Below are 17,302 nucleotides of genomic sequence, written 5' to 3' on the forward strand. Positions count from 1 at the left end.
GAGCAAGAAGATTCCCCCTTATCAACTTTCTTGGATTTACCCTTCACTGTTTTGTCCTTTTTCATTCTACCTAAACTGACTTTAATGCTTTTTTTCCTCACACATTTCTTTCTTCCCACCTCACTAGGTCCCACATCACTCTTTTGACTACCATCCTCAGTGTTTGACTTTGAATTATCAACACTAGGTTTAGTTACAAGTCCTTCACATCTAACCCTAATCCTTTTTTTATCATTCTTAACAAAAACAAGTTTCCTCCTAGTTTCAATAGCATGGTGTACAACTGCATCCCTTACCTCTTCTTTAGATTCAAACTTCTGTCCTAGATAAAAGAAGGTCTTTCCTATTTCTGCATTGCCTTCAACTTGTTGTTTTATGCAACTAATTTTCTTTTTCCAAATTGCTTCCTCATCACTTTCATCATCATAACTCTCAAACCCATCAAGATTCAATTCATCTACCTCACAATCCACTTCAGTTTCCACCTCATCATTGTTGAACACCTTAGAACCATTGCCCATAAACTCAATGTCTTTATCAATGTTAAACCTGAATTCTTTCATGTCTAAATCAGCATCTTCAATGTAATGATCATCATCATCTAAATAATCACTATCTTCAGCTTCATTTTCATCATTAGTTGGGATATCATCATTTTCTACATTGTCTGGAATATCAACATTTTCTTCAATTAGTAACCTCTTTCCAGTTATATTCTCATGCTCAACATACACATTAAATTGCCTAATTGAAGAGTCAATTTCCATGTGCATAAGCATCCTGGTAATATCTTCATGGTCAACTAAAAGTTGTAGTCCAACATCCAACGGTTTATTCGGTTCAAGATACCTAAATGTAACCACTTTTTCATAATCATAACCTAATTCCCTAAGAACTGCATTCAAGTGCATTATCCTAAATCTTTCTACATCAATACAGTCAATGTAGGTGATGTGACCATTATAAACCAATCCAGTCCCTTTTTTCATAAGATAACAACCATGATGTAAGATAATTGTGAACAAATCAGGGTAACAATCTGCAGAAAAAATAAAAAAAAAAAATTTAAAAATTTAGGGTTCAATCGGGTCTAGGGTTCTTATATCTGCAATTGCACATTTTAAAGTATATACGTATATAAATACATACCGTATATGTCATCGATTGACTTTGGATCCAACTCTGGTGCACGAATCTGCCACGACATGGCGGTTATGATCTTCAATTTTTAAATTTTTTGAGACAAACGAGAGGATGCTGTGTGAAATGAGGAATTAGGGTTTTCAATTTAGGTATAATATAGCCAGATGACGAAAAAGACGAAATTACCCATCACGTTTCATGCACGTGATGGGACTTAACGTGCCAAGTTGACGGTTGGTGACGGAGGGACACTGAAACACAAATTTTAGAAATAGAGGGATGTTGTAAGCAGAAAAAAAAACAAAGGGACGCTGTTCACTTTTTGGAGTATAATCGAGGGACCAACGGCACAAAAAAGTCTTTAAAATTGGATATGTTTTTTATTCTACAACGTCGTATATGATATTAAAGGGGTAAAATGGTAATAGTCTCAAAATCTTAGTATGAAAGAGGCAATTCTTAACTTGATCAAATCTTGACTATCGAATATTTTCAAATTAAGCTATCCAAAAGTTATTTTTAAATTAAGCTATCCAAAGGTTGGCAATTAACATAACCCGAGGTAATATAGCAACTTAAACATTTAAGATAGAATATTAAAGTTTGATCTTTTGTATTAAGAAATACCTTGAATTAAAAAAAAACAATGATGGAAAATTTACAATTATACCGAAAAATGCGAAGAAACAAAACTTGATACAAGGAACGGGCACTACATTCTGAAATGAATAAGCTATTAGTGTTTAGATACATAATTTTGGAAATAAAACTTGAGTTTATAGTGATATACCGAAGTTTGAAGTTAGAACCATTACTTGATAAACAAAAGATACGGCTATTATTGGTATACTTGCAGACAAGCCTGCAAGTTAGTGTTTAAGAGAGCGTCACGGGGAAGATATCCACTTGCAACAGCCTAAAAATGACTTAGGCCATTGTAGCTTATGCAAAGGGCATACAAGACAGATCGTTAGTCAAAGTTGTTTCTTGAAGGAGCTTCAACGATGGTAAAAACCAGGTTATCTTCATGAATTAATCTGAATGATATTTAGCCACTTGCATGATTCAGGTTTTAATACCATTTGATACAAAAAGGGTGTCTGGATTTGCATTTCAGATGTTATTTGAATTGATATAACCATAACCAACTATAATAGAAGTGTAGTTATAATATCAGAACACAATATCAACCTAATTAGAGTTTATGCAAGCATTTCATCAAACAGTTTATAAGCATGAGAAAAAGACTCGTGACTATTCCATACAAAACTACTATAATAATAAAATAAAAAATAAATAAATAAATAAATAAATAAATAAATAAATAAATAAATCAATCTTCAAACACAATTAATTACTCAAAAAATAAAAAATAAACTGTAAAATTGATAACTTTGAATAAACACAACTAAGTATCCAATGAATTTTATACATTCCAACATTAACCAAATTCGTAAGAAATAGATACTCCATATAAGCATCTTAGATTTCCATTTAAGGTTCAGAATATTTAAAAGAATCATATAAACAACAAACTGTACATAAGAACAATGTAATCAGATAAACAACAATTTGTTGTATATGTAATAGTCAGTTGAACAACGACATCAATTTTAGAGGTCAATTAAGAGATTAATTTGAAGCTGAACATTATTAGAATTCCATCCCTCCCTATTTTTTATTCTTATAGTCAACGTATATGCTCCACATCTCGAACAAGTTAAACTCGTTTTATGGAACCATTTAAGACAAGTCGTATCCGTTTGGTCGGGTCCTATTTGCATCATGGGTGACTTCAACTCCACTTGTTCTTCGGAAGAAAGATTTAGGGAGGTGAACGATCCAGCCAATATGGAGGGCTCGTAACAATGCAATTTTCATTTCACGGTTTACATGTTGGTTAATTTGGTTCGTGTTATCAAGATGAAAGTCTTCCTTTGGGCTTCGCATTCCAAATTATGTTACGGGCACCAAGCTTACGTATGAGATGTTAATCCAAAAATTTTGATCAAGGACGCTTAGTAGTCGAGCATGTGATTTAGTTTGCTTTCTCAAGTATGGTTATCAATGTACTTCAATGTAATAGGATGTCAATTTTCCCTTTTTATGCATTGTAATTGTTATCTAACAATCAGCTCTTTGTTGATTGTATATTAATTTAATGTTTCTTTTCGCCAAAAAAAAAAAAAAAAAAAAAAAAAAATTGTTGAAAAGCTGGTTAAAAAAAATTTGAATATGAACATCAGTATGCAGTTACACATAAAAATTTATTTCTGAAACGAACATTAGCTTACCCCACATTCAAGAGAGCAAGAAATCAAGTAACAAATACAGTAAAACCTCTATAAATTAATAATATTGTGACTGGAATATTTTATTAATTTACCGAGATATAATTATATCGATAAATTAATAAATTATCAATTTAAAAAATTGACTTATATTTGTGAGCAAGTTTTAAATTAATGCATCATCATTAGAAATAATCTTGTCCGTTCACTTTGTCTATTTGAATAAAACATAAACAAGGACCTTCAAAATTCTCATATATGTACATTCACACATTAATGAACTTGTCAAGTTCAATGTATATTGGGATTTCAAATAAGAAAAAAAAATAGTAATTATTAATTTATAGCTTCGTTGGGACCAATATATTTACATTGGGGTTTCAAAAAAATTATTATCTTATTATTTTATCGATTGGGTTCCAAATTTGTACTGGTCCTAAGTTGGGGCCGGAAAATTATTAATTTTATCGAAGTTATTAATTTATCGTGTATTAAATTATAGAGGTTTTACTGTAGTCAGTTATTCCCTTCAGTCACGTGAATCTAATTCAAAAACGCCCTAAAAGATCACGGAATAAACACCAGTTGAGAACATCTTCATATATAAATGAAAACATAACCTTACAAATGCATAGTTTATGCAGCCGACCTGTTTTCTCGTCGAATAAAGATCTACAAAAATGAATATAACCATAAAACATAACGAAGCTAGACGACAACAATGATTTTTTAGTTTGGAATATGTTAGCAAGAAAAATATAAATTAGGTCTGATTCAAAAAGCCCTAATAGATCACCGAATAAACATCATACTAATATAAAATTTAAGATAAATAAAGAAATCAATCAGCTGAGAACATTAACTGATTTAAACAAGTTAAGAAGCCTGCGCTTTGCAGCAGAACTCCAAAGCAAGCCCTAATGAAAAACCAAGTGTTTAGAAAAAAAAAACAATATGTATGAAAGGTGGCCCAAACCATTTAGCTTTTTTTAAATAACATCCGTTTTGTGATTAGTTAGTTGCGTTGTGTTCGTAAAATTATTTTGAGTTCAACGGTATTGTTGGGAAAATTTAACTCGCGGTGAGCGAGAATATATGGCCCGTTGTAAATTTGGGTGAAGTTTATTTAAGATTTTTTATGGAAATTCTGGTTAGGAGGCAGATTTGTAATTTGACCAAAGTTGGGGGTCATTTGTGAAAATTCTGGTTGGGGGCCGATTTGTATTTTGACCAAAGTTGGAGGGTTATTTTGAAAAAGTAGATTTTAGTAATATAATAATGTTAAGAATAGTGAATCTAGAGTTTTGGGGACCGATTTGTATTTTGATTAAAGTTGGAAGTTATTTCAAAAAATTTAATTTTGATAATATAATAATGTTAGGAATAGTGAATTTATAGTTTCTATTGAATATATATTAATAAATAAAATACATCTTTCATATATATTGAAACATCACGTTACAAATGCGTAAATTAAAATGGTAACCTCTTGTTTATTGGCGAGGATAGATGCGTTTGTATCCTAATTTGATTTATAAGAATGAAAGACCGATTTAACGAAGAAATAGTAACCGGTACTGTTGGAAGCTTTGACGAGCTCAACACACCCAATATAGAGGACCTAGGTTATACTCACTCACTAGACCAACACTTTGACGTTGGTTAGCCTTTAATTTTATAAATCCTTAGTGCACAATAATATTTAGGCGACAGTGTCGACCATATATCATTTAGGCGGTATAACCGACCATGTATCACTTAGGCGGCAGAGCCGACCATATAATAAGAACAACAAAAGTGCACTAAGAACTTAAACACAAACTAAGGCTTGATCGGGAAACTTAACAAAAACACTTATATTAAATTACAATTACAATATTACTTACAAGCTTTCTCTTCTCTACTTTCGCTAACGCACACTCTTCTTCTCTTCTTCACTACTCACTTCTTATTTCACTCTCACAACTTACTCACACCTTACACAAATGAACCTACCACCTATATTTATACTACTCCATGGAAGTTTCTAGAAACTAGATATTTCCATGGATATATAAATATCTAGATATTTTTATACATATAAATATCTAGATATTTCTTACACATATAAATATCTAGATTTTTCTATACATTTTAATATCTAGATATTTTTCATATACATATTAATATCTAGATATTTTACCCATATACATTTACTAATTCCATATTATTCTAAATTTGCATTGTATTTTAACACTCCCCCTCAATGCAAATTTTCTTCCAACGATGTCTTGCAGACCATTCCAAGTGCTTCTCTGAATTTTTCAAACTTTGGTTTACTTAGGCTCTTGGTGAATATATCTGCAACTTGTTCATCTGTCTTTGTTGGCACCATCTTGATCTCCTCTTCAAGGACCTTCTCGCGTACATAGTGATAGTGCACTTCTATGTGTTTTGTTCTTGCATGGAAGACTGGATTCTCTGCTAATCGAATAGCTGATAGATTATCACAGAAAAGTTTTACTTGATAATCTGTTGATTGATGAAGATCTTTCATTAGCTGCTTCAACCAAGTAATTTCTTGTGTTGCTGATGCTGCTGATTGATATTCTGCTTCGGTGCTTGATAAGGATACAGTTGGTTGTCTCTTGCTGCACCATGATATTACTCCCGATCCAAGACTAAACATGTATCCAGTTGTTGATCGTCGTGTATCATAGTCTCCAGCGTAATCAGCGTCACAATATCCAGTCACGTGACATTCTTTTGTTTTCTTGTACAAAATGCCAAAGTTAATAGTGCCTTTAACATACCTTAAGATGCGTCGTACAACATCAAGGTGAGGCTTCTTCGGATTGCTCATGTATCGACTAACCACTCCAACTGCATAAGATATGTCTGGCCGGCTTAGTGTGAGATAAATAAGACTTCCGACCATCTTTCGATACATGGTAACATCTTGAAGACTTTTTCCTTCATCTGCTCGTAGTTTTGTATTCGGATCCATCGGAGTTGAGATAGGTTTGCAATTAAGCATTCCGTACTTTTGTAAAAGATCTCGCGCATATTTCTGTTGTCCCAGAAATAATCCTTCTCTTTTCTGCTCTATTTCGAGTCCAAGAAAATATTTGAGTTCTCCAAGCTCCTTCATATGAAATCTGATAGACAGATTCTCTCTTGTTCTTTGGATCTCCTCATAGTGATCTCCCGTGATGATTAAGTCATCCACATATACTAGCACTATGGCTAGTTTTCCTTGATCTTGTTTCACAAATAAACTAGAATCTGAAGGAGCAACTATGAAACCACTTTGTACTAAGATCTCGTCAATCTTCCCGTACCAAGCTCTTGGAGCCTGCTTCAAGCCGTATAGTGCTTTCTTTAATTTGCAGACATGGTCAGGATGGGACTTGTTCTCAAAGCCTCTTGGTTGCTCCATATAAATTTCTTTGTCAAGTTCTCCATGTAAGAAAGCGTTCTTCACATCCATCTGCCACAGCTTCCAAGATTTGCTAGCGGCTAAAGCTAGTAGAGCTCGAATTTTTGTGATCTTCGCCACTGGACTAAACGTTTCTTCATAATCCAGCCCATATTGTTGAGAAAAACCTCTAGCAACAAGTCGAGCTTTATACCTTTCAATGGAGCCATCTGATCGAGTCTTCACCTTGTAAACCCATTTACAAGATATTGGTTTTACATCTTTTGGCTTTGGAACTAAACTCCATGTCCGGTTTTCTTTTAGTGCATTAATTTCTTCTTCCATCGCTTTCTGCCATTCTTGACTTTGTGCTGCTTCTTCATAAGTGGAAGGCTCAATAGGTATTGATTCATCCACATGAGCAGCATTGGCATACCTCGGATTAGGTTGCCTCGGCCTTGTTGATCTCTGTAATTCTTGCACATGCTCCTCGACATCCATTTGGCTTGGACGAACCTCCTTGGATACAGATTGATGCACACCAGTTTTCCATGGACTCGTTTCCTTAGAGTACGACCCATCTCCTTCTTTAGTTGGATCCAATACGTGCTCTTCACGTTCTTTTCTTTCTTCTGGGACTTCTTCTAATTCATGAGATTCTGGAAGCTCTATTTTTTGTGGTGACCACCATGAAGAAGCTTCATCAAATACCACATTTCTTGAAGTATGACACTTTCCAGTATTTGGATCACAACATCTCCATCCTTTTCTTGATTCATCATAACCGACAAAAATGCATCGAATTGCCTTCTTATCAAATTTGCTTCGGAGATGATCTGGCACGAAGACGTAGCATACACATCCAAAAACCTTGAGATGATTGACGGTTGGCTTGATCTTCCATAATCTTTCATATGGTGAAATATATCCCAACTTTGTTTGTGGGAGTCTGTTAATCACGTACGACGCCGTCCTCATACATTCGGTCCAAAATCTACCTGGTACATTCTTACCATGAAGCATACTTCGACAAGTTTCGGCAAGGTGGCGATTCTTGCGTTCCGCCACTCCATTCTGCTGTGGAGTATTGGGGCAAGTTAATTGTCTTCTAATCTTGTGCTTCTCAAGATAGATATTGAACTCGGTCGATAAATATTCTCCTCCATTATCTGTGCGTAAGCACCTAATCTTATTATTGAGCTCACTTTCTATCTTCTTCTTGAACTCTTTAAACTTCTGAAAAGTCTCCGACTTCTCCTTCATGAAGTAAACCCACACATACCTTGAGAAGTCATCAATGAATGTCACCATATACTTCATTCCTCCAAGTGATGTTTGTTTCACTGGACCAAAGACGTCTGAGTGTATGAGCTCTAGTGGTGTCTTGGACTGATGCGCTGACTCCTTGAATGGCAATTGGTGAGCTTTGCCAAATTGACATCCAGCACATATTGTATCTGTTTGGATATCAATTTGAGGAAGCCCATTTACTATGTGTTTTACCATCATCTCCTTTAACTTGTTGTAGCCCACATGCCCAAGACGTTCATGCCACAGATCAGCCGTCTCATTCTTTCGAGTCTTATCCACATAAGCTATTTCAGCAGATAATACATAGACCGATTCTATTCTTCTTCCATGCATAACTGGATTTCCAACCACCTTTACTCTCTTGAATACGGACACATCTTCTGGTCCAAAGAGCACGTAGTTCCCTTCTGCTGTTAATTGTGGTACTGACAGTAAATTCTTCTTTAGGACAGGGACAAGATACACCTTCTCGAGTCGGAGCTTATGAGAGTCACCTTCACTTGGAATTATTGTCTTTCCAATGTGAGAAATAGACAACCTTGAGTTGTTGGCTGTCAACACGACTCTCTTTCCTTTGTAATCCTCCATTTCTTGCAGCTTCGTCCCATCGTTGGCCATATAATTTGAGCACCCAAAATCGATGATCCAATCATCTTTGTAGTTTATTTTTGACTTTAAACTTATTGTAAGAGCTTGATCATCTATGTCAGCTTCAACAGAGAGTCCAGCTTCTGCATCCCATGTTTCCTCATTAATGGTTGCTTCGAATGTGACCTCTTTCTTCTCATCTCTTGCGGCGGTCACATTTCCTTCGAAAGTTCGCCTTCTAGGGAATCTACAATCTCGAGCAAAATGACCCTTCTTGCCACAATTGAAGCATTCATCATTCTTTCTCTTATCATTTTCCCCGTATTGTTGGCGATGATCTCTTCTTCCTTGTTGAGCTCCCCCTGAAGCGTTGCCTTTTGATTTTGGGTGAACCTTCCACCCATATGTCTTACTTTCTTTCATCGCATCTTGTCTTCGAGATGTTGCTTTCTTCTTATTGGTGAAGAGTGCATCTTCTTCGTCTTTTATGGTTACTTCATTCATCTGCTTAGCTAATGCCTCTTGATTTGCCAATAGATTCTCCAGCTCTATTAATGATGGTTGAGTAGGCCATCCTCTCACAGCGGCTATAAATCCATTATACTCGGATCTTAAGCTGTGGATGATAATTCTCTTCATCCTTGCATCACTCACTTTCTCTTCAGGAGCAAGTTGAGATATCTCACAGCAAATTGATTTCACCTTGGTGAAATACTGAGAAATAGACAGACTTCCTTGTGAGATACCCGCGAGCTCATTTTCCAAGAGCTGGAGGCGTGCTTCATTCTTCTTTGAAAATAATTTTTCAAAAGTTTCCCAAGCTGCCTTTGGTGTTTTCTCGTCACGGATGTGCTCCAATAGATCCTCCTCGATTGTAGTCTTCAATATAAATAAAGCCTTCCCGGCCTTGATGTTCCATTTTCTCAAGGCTTCGGCATTTTCTTTCGGTGGAGGCGTTGTGTCACTGCCGGCAACTATTTCCCATAAATCATGTCCTTGTAGGTAGGATTCTATACAGGTCCTCCAATAACCATAGTTGTGGTTATTGAGACTCTTGATTCCACTGCTCGTACTTGCAAGATCTACCATCATGACGTCCAACGTCCAATAAGCTTGGTCCCAGACCAATGAGCTTTCACAGTTCCTAACTGTGCTCTGACAGAATTTCCCTTAGGGCTTTGGTGTTAACAAGATGATGTAAACGTCCAATGTTTACCGATGAGTACCTCCGCTAGCAATGGTCCCGAACGACCCGCTCTGATACCAATTGTTGGAAGCTTTGACGAGCCCAACACACCCAATATAGAGGACCTAGGTTATACTCACTCACTAGACCAACACTTTGACGTTGGTTAGCCTTTAATTTTATAAATCCTTAGTGCACAATAATATTTAGGCGACAGTGTCGACCATATATCATTTAGGCGGTATAACCGACCATGTATCACTTAGGCGGCAGAGCCGACCATATAATAAGAACAACAAAAGTGCACTAAGAACTTAAACACAAACTAAGGCATGATCGGGAAACTTAACAAAAACACTTATATTAAATTACAATTACAATATTACTTACAAGCTTTCTCTTCTCTACTTTCGCTAACGCACACTCTTCTTCTCTTCTTCACTACTCACTTCTTGTTTCACTCTCACAACTTACTCACACCTTACACAAATGAACCCACCACCTATATTTATACTACTCCATGGAAGTTTCTAGAAACTAGATATTTCCATGGATATATAAATATCTAGATATTTTTATACATATAAATATCTAGATATTTCTTACACATATAAATATCTAGATTTTTCTATACATTTTAATATCTAGATATTTTTCATATACATATTAATATGTAGATATTTTACCCATATACATTTACTAATTCCATATTATTCTAAATTTGCATTGTATTTTAACAGGTACTTGGTTGAGAGTATTTGAACGGTTAAGTATTGGTAAAACTGTAAACGGTTGAATATGGATTAAACGGTTAACCTTGAAATCCACCTAAAGTGGCCTTTCGTACATTGCTTTGCGGGGACAGCAAGGAGGGGGTTTTACCGGTCATATCTTCGGATTGGTCCGAATTTCCTTCAGGGCAGCAGTTAGGAGCGGGTTATGCAACTGTGGTAGATGATTGAGTAGGTGGTTTAATCACCCTGGGTGATCTCAAACTACTGTTAAAAATGTGTGTTTTGAAAAGATATCTTCAATTAGCAAATAAGAGAAAAAAATTATGTTGGTTGTTCCTAACTTGTACTCAAATTTCGCACGTCGTCTTTAAACTTCTTTTAATGCTTAGCTCGTCCCTATTATTGTACAATTTAATGATGGTCATCCCTCCATCTATATGTCGTAAAAATACTCTGTTATACTAAAACATGTGCCAAACATATGAGGGTATTTTTGTAATTTTAATCTTGCTCTTCCTTTTTATTTCTTCTTTTAATCATTCATTCATGCTTCATTCATTTCATTAAAACCCCTTCATTATTTGGAACCCTAAATCCAAATTCAACACTAACTTTACACAAATCAAATCCATTGTACAAAACCAGATCCAAAGAATCAAATCAAATAAATTTTCAGAAAATAAAATCAGATCATTGACGTAATCAGATCCAGAAATAAAAACAAATCGAAGGTTTTTCTTTAGATTTGTTCACATCATACCAAAATTCGTTGGCTTTGCTTCAGATGGAGGTCATCTGCTGAGTTTAATTGCAATGGAGGTCACTTGTTCAGATCTTGTTCGTTCGAACTATAACCGTTGGAGAATACGACGGAGGTGGTGTGGACAGTCGAATGAATATGGTCATCAAGTAAACTTCTTAACAAGATAAGTTAAACCTCAATTGTTTTGGAGAAAACAAATCTTCTGAAATTGATTTAAATTCGTATATTTTAAATCTGTTGTGCGCAGGAATTCATGAAGCCGATTTGATCAACGATTGCGCTCCTCCATTAATTAGAAATAAGAATATTGATTTGCGATTTGTAATCCGTCGCATGCTTCGGGGTTTTTTTCCGTTCAATTTGGAAGTGATGATGGTATTAAATTGGAATTGTAGCGAAAAGCTTGATGGTGAGTGGTGACACATGGCTTAATTAATTTTTGCTGCTTGTTTTGTGGATCTGAGGTTTAAAATATTCAAACATGACTGAAGTTCCTTATTCAATTTTTGCTTAATTTTTACTGCTTGTTTAATATAAACGATTGATTGATTGATTGATTTCTGCTTCATGTTTTTATGCTTGTTTTCATGAAGATTTGATTTTGATAATAGTTTTTGAAGGGTCCCCCTGGTTTGAATTGTTTAGGTGCGGGAGAAATGTATTTTATAGGAATAGGAATAGGAAACCATGAAAAGACCATTTCACCCCATGTGAAATGCATATGCTTTAGTTTAAGAGGAAACTTGGATGCCAAATAGACGGAGGGACAACCAACATTAATATATACAATATCATAGACGAGCCAAGCAAAAAAAAAAAGTTTAAGGACGACATGCAAAATTTGAGCACAAGTTGAGAGACGACCAGCGTAATTTTGTCGAATAAGAGGGGTAAATTAGTGAGTTCATAAAAGTGTTAGTAGGAAAGAGAAAATTCTTAGTTAAGCATTTTGGATGGACAGATTTTGATGGAAATTAGTAATCTTATATACTAAACGGAGGGCAAACTTTGGCCGTTTTGCCCTCCTCCGGCTTCCCAAACGACAAGAGCAAAAACAAAACCAAATTTTTATTTTCACCCCCTCTTTCAGGTTGTAATCCGTAATAAAACACAACTTTCAAGGGCCTAAAGTATAACTTCATTATTTAATCAAAAAGAAAATAATTAGACCCCACCAAAAACTTACACGGAATTTATCTTTCTATTCGTCTCGAGTTATTTTCCACCGCCATCACCATTAAAATCGAAATAATTTTATGAACAAAACGCAACTAACTACGCTCAAAACGGACTTCTTAAAAAGCGCTAAATGCACCGACATCTTAGACGGGGCTTATCTTTTTATTCGCCGCAAGTTATTTGTCACTGCTATCACCATTAAACTCGAAATAATTTTATGAACACAACGCACCTAACTATACGCGAAACGGGCGTTTTCTAAAAAGCACTAACCATTTCGGGTTATCTTTCATGCATATACATACACATATAATAAACAACTCAAACTTTTTTCTACACGATTTTTTCACTCTGTTGTCGCTCAACATTACTTTCATAAAACGTTAGAAACGTGCAGGCCATTAGCTATACTAGGCACTAACCACGTATATTCAAATATACCCGCATTAATGCACGGGGAATTTTTTCTAATTTTGATCTAAAGGTCGTGTTGGCACCTAATTGAAAATTTTAAAAGTCTTAAGTAATTTTGACTTTGTTTTAAAGCATGTAGATGGATGGATAATATTCTAGACACTAAAACAAATAATGCAACTTCTGCTTATTTCATTGAATAATACTCCCTTCAAATAGTTATTATTGAAAGAAAAAAAAAATACAGTTGAAAAATCAAGGACAAAATTTCACGGTCGGTCCTTCAATTTTGTATCACACGATGTGAATGACCTTAAACTATTTTTTAACTTCGTTGACCTTGAACTTTCATGATATCTGACGGATGACTTTAGTGATAACGAAAGTTAAATTTTAGACATTAAATTTAATCACATGCACAACCCATGTTGTCCTTTTGTTTTCCCCCTTTTTTAACTTGACCATTTGTTGTATCTCCTCCATTTTCATTCATCTTTATAGTTGGTCATTACTAAAATTCAAATCACAAGATCATATCAAAATCATAAATCAAATCAAACAACATGAGATATGGCTACAAAATTGAGTTTCCAATAATTGGTATCACGATTAGTACAAGTACAGTGGCATGTGACGATGGGTATATCAATTACATGTACCTAAATCAAGCACCTTTGTTCTTTATATTGAGGTCATCTTCCCCATTAGCTTTAAAAGCGAAGGTCGACTCATCCGAATTTAAACCACCATTTCTACACGTCAAAAAAACCATTACTAACAAAAGCCTCTCCCGCCCCCCCCCCCCCCCCCACACGCTTTGACTTGCAATTCTCAAATGTTTGATTAACTTTTAAAGTCCTTTGAATAGCCACCCCGGTTTCCTCCTCATCACTAGAATCGTGTAAACAAAAGGTCCCATCCTTTTTTTCTTCCCTCATCACTAGAATCGTGTAAACAAAAGGTCCCATCCTTTTTTTTCTTCTTATGCTTACACATACATAATACATAATACATCATAATTAAATGATAATCAGGTTCCCATTGTTTCTGATTTTTGAAAAAGAATGCCACGAGGTATTAAATGATGGGTTTGTTTTTGGACAAAATTGCTGAAATGGTCCCCGTGGTTTGTATTAAAATGCTGATTTAGTCCCTGTGGTTTTTTTTGATGGATTTCGTCCTCGTGGTATGAAAATGCTGCTGATTTCGTCCCTCACGCTAACGATCGTTAAAAAATTCTGTTAAATCAAGTCACATGTGACGCACATGAGGGTATTTTAGTCATTTTCCTTTGTTCCTTTGATAACTCTAAAATCATCTTCTTCTTCTTTCATGACCCGTCCTAATCCATCTGGACGAATACATTACATTTGGTTACATCGCGAGGTACTTGACCTCTATATGATACATCTTACAAACCTTGCATTCATTTTTAAAAGACAAACTTTCATTACATCAAAAGTTGACGGTATGCATACCATTTCATAATATATTCAACTATACTTGACTTAGTAATAATCTTGATGAACTCGACGACTCGAATGCAACGTCTTTTGAAATATGTCATGAATGACTCCAAGTAATATCTCTAATATGAGCAAATGCACAGCGGAAGATTTTTTTCATACCTGAGAATAAACATGCTTTCAAGTGTCAACCAAAAGGTTGGTGAGTTCATTAGTTTATCATAATCATTCATTTTCATCATTTTAATAGACCACAAGATTTCAGTTTCCATAAATATCCGTACACTCGCAAGTGTATAAAAGTATTCTATAAGTTGTTGAGCGCTTCGGTAACCATACTTAACAATTAATGTGGCATATTCCCTTTATTATGAAATCTCCCTACACTGTACCAAGTGTAGTAAAAACGAAGTAATATGCAATCGTTTACGATACTAGAGCGACTAGCCCGGTTGGGGTTGTCAAACCCGATAGATCTATCAATAGGATTCGCGCTTACATGTTCTTACAACATGTAAATATCAGTTACCAAGCTATTAGGGAAGATATGCAAGGTGGTACAACTCAACGTAGAATATATTTTAAGTACTTGTGTCTATTTCGTCAAACATAAAAGCAGCGCATGTATTCTCAGCCCAAAAATATATTTTGCAAATGCAATTAAAAAGGGAGCAAATGAAACTCACAATACGATATTTTGTTGTAAAAATATGCATACGACGGAACTGAACAATGCAAGGTTGATCTTGGATTCACGAACCTATATCATTCATATATATATTAAAACATATAACAAGTTCATATATTAATAATATTTATATACTTGTTATATTTAATGATTCATATTTCATATCTTAAATATATTTATTTTATATATCTTGAATAATTAATTAATACTTATTAAAAATATAATTAGGTTATCTGTTTTAAATATGGTTTTATATATCTAATAGTTATTTTAATAATAATAATGATATTATCAATACTTATACTTATTTTAATAACAATAATAATAATTAATCATAAATTCTTTATTTTAGTAATAATAATAATAGTAATAATTATATTACTAATGATAATAACAATAACAATAATAATAATAATTTTAGAAATGAAAACTACCTACAAAAAGCTTTTCTAAAAAATATGCCCCAAACCGGATTTGAACTCGAGACCTCTCGCTCACCCGCAAACACACTTAACCATTCTTCCATTCAAGTTTTTCTGATTTATATTACAACCTAACTTACTTATCTATTACTTCTTAATGCCATGATCATCATCTTCTTCACCATGTCTAACATCAAACGGGGGCAAAAACTTAACAACAATCGAACGGTTTTTCATTTATGACTTTTAAACAACATGAAACATAAAAAAAAAAAAGTGTTCTTGTGATTATAAAAATTCAGAAAAGGTTGAAAAAAAATACTGCTAAAGCTCGTAACACATCAAAAAAAAATTAATGTTTTCAATTTTGAGTTCGTTTTAGACAATCTTTACAACATGAAATATGTTTCAAATCATTCCTAAAAACTTTGTGAATCGTCAATTTCAACAGATACATCAAAACAAGCTCTAATTTCTCGATGAACAAATTAGTTGACTTTTGACAAAATAACTTTGACTCGCAAATTCGAATTCGTTATTAAGAATTGGAACTTGAGATTTTGCAGGAAGTTTAAGTAAATGATTCCTAACAACTCTGTATTTTTAGTTTTTGAAATTTATTTCGAATTCACGTTAGTGTATATCACTGTGAAGAACTCAAGAACTCAAAAATTGATTTTTAGATTAAGAGTGTTATAGGTTATGATTACAACATGAATTGTGTTGCAAATCATTCCTATAATCTTTATGGATCATCAAATTAACTGGAGATATCAAAACAAACTCAAATTTGATTCAAGAACACTTAGTTGACTTTGAAAACCAAAACTTTGACTCCCAAATTAGAAATTAATAGAAAGAATTGAGGATTGAAAACTTACAGATAGTTTAGTTAGATGAATTCTAACACTTCCGCATTTAAGGATTTTGAAAATTAATACTAAATCAAAATTTGGCTAAAAAGATGAAGAACAGAGAGTACGAGTTTATTTTCTGAAATTTTTGGGTTAATTCTATCACTGAATGCATTAACCAATATATAGCAAAGGATTTCTGTTTTGAATTGTGATTGAAGCAGACTCATAACAAACTCCGACTGATTTAAAATCAAATACAGTATGGATGTGAATGTGAAACTGAATTTGTTTTTACATGTGTTAAATTTTAATTTAATACATATTAATAGTAATTATACTAATATTATTAATAATAATTATATTAATAATTCTAAAAATAACTAAATAATAGTAATAATATCATAAAAATGATAATAAAATAAAATAAAAATATAAGAATTCATTTAAATCATAAATAAATTTTAATCTTAATTATTTTGTACATTATTTTACATTTTCAATTCAAATGATTATTTTTTATTTTATTAATTCAACTTAATATGCACTCTTATATTTATATATGTATATATATATATATATATATATATATATATATATATATATATATATATATATATATATATATATATATTTACATATTTATTCACACACAATTGTTCGTGAATCGTCAGGAATAGTCACAGGTTAAATGAATCCATGTAAATAGTTTAAAATTTTTGAGACTCAACATTACAGACTTTGCTTATCGTGTCGATATCATTTAAAGATAAAGTTTAAATTTGGTCGAAAATTTCCGGGTCATCACAGTACCTACCCGTTAAAGAAATTTCGTCCCGAAATTTGAGTGAGATCGTCATGGCTAA

The sequence above is a fragment of the Rutidosis leptorrhynchoides genome, chromosome 2, assembly GCF_046630445.1.
Source record: "Rutidosis leptorrhynchoides isolate AG116_Rl617_1_P2 chromosome 2, CSIRO_AGI_Rlap_v1, whole genome shotgun sequence".
Lineage (NCBI taxonomy): Eukaryota > Viridiplantae > Streptophyta > Magnoliopsida > Asterales > Asteraceae > Rutidosis > Rutidosis leptorrhynchoides.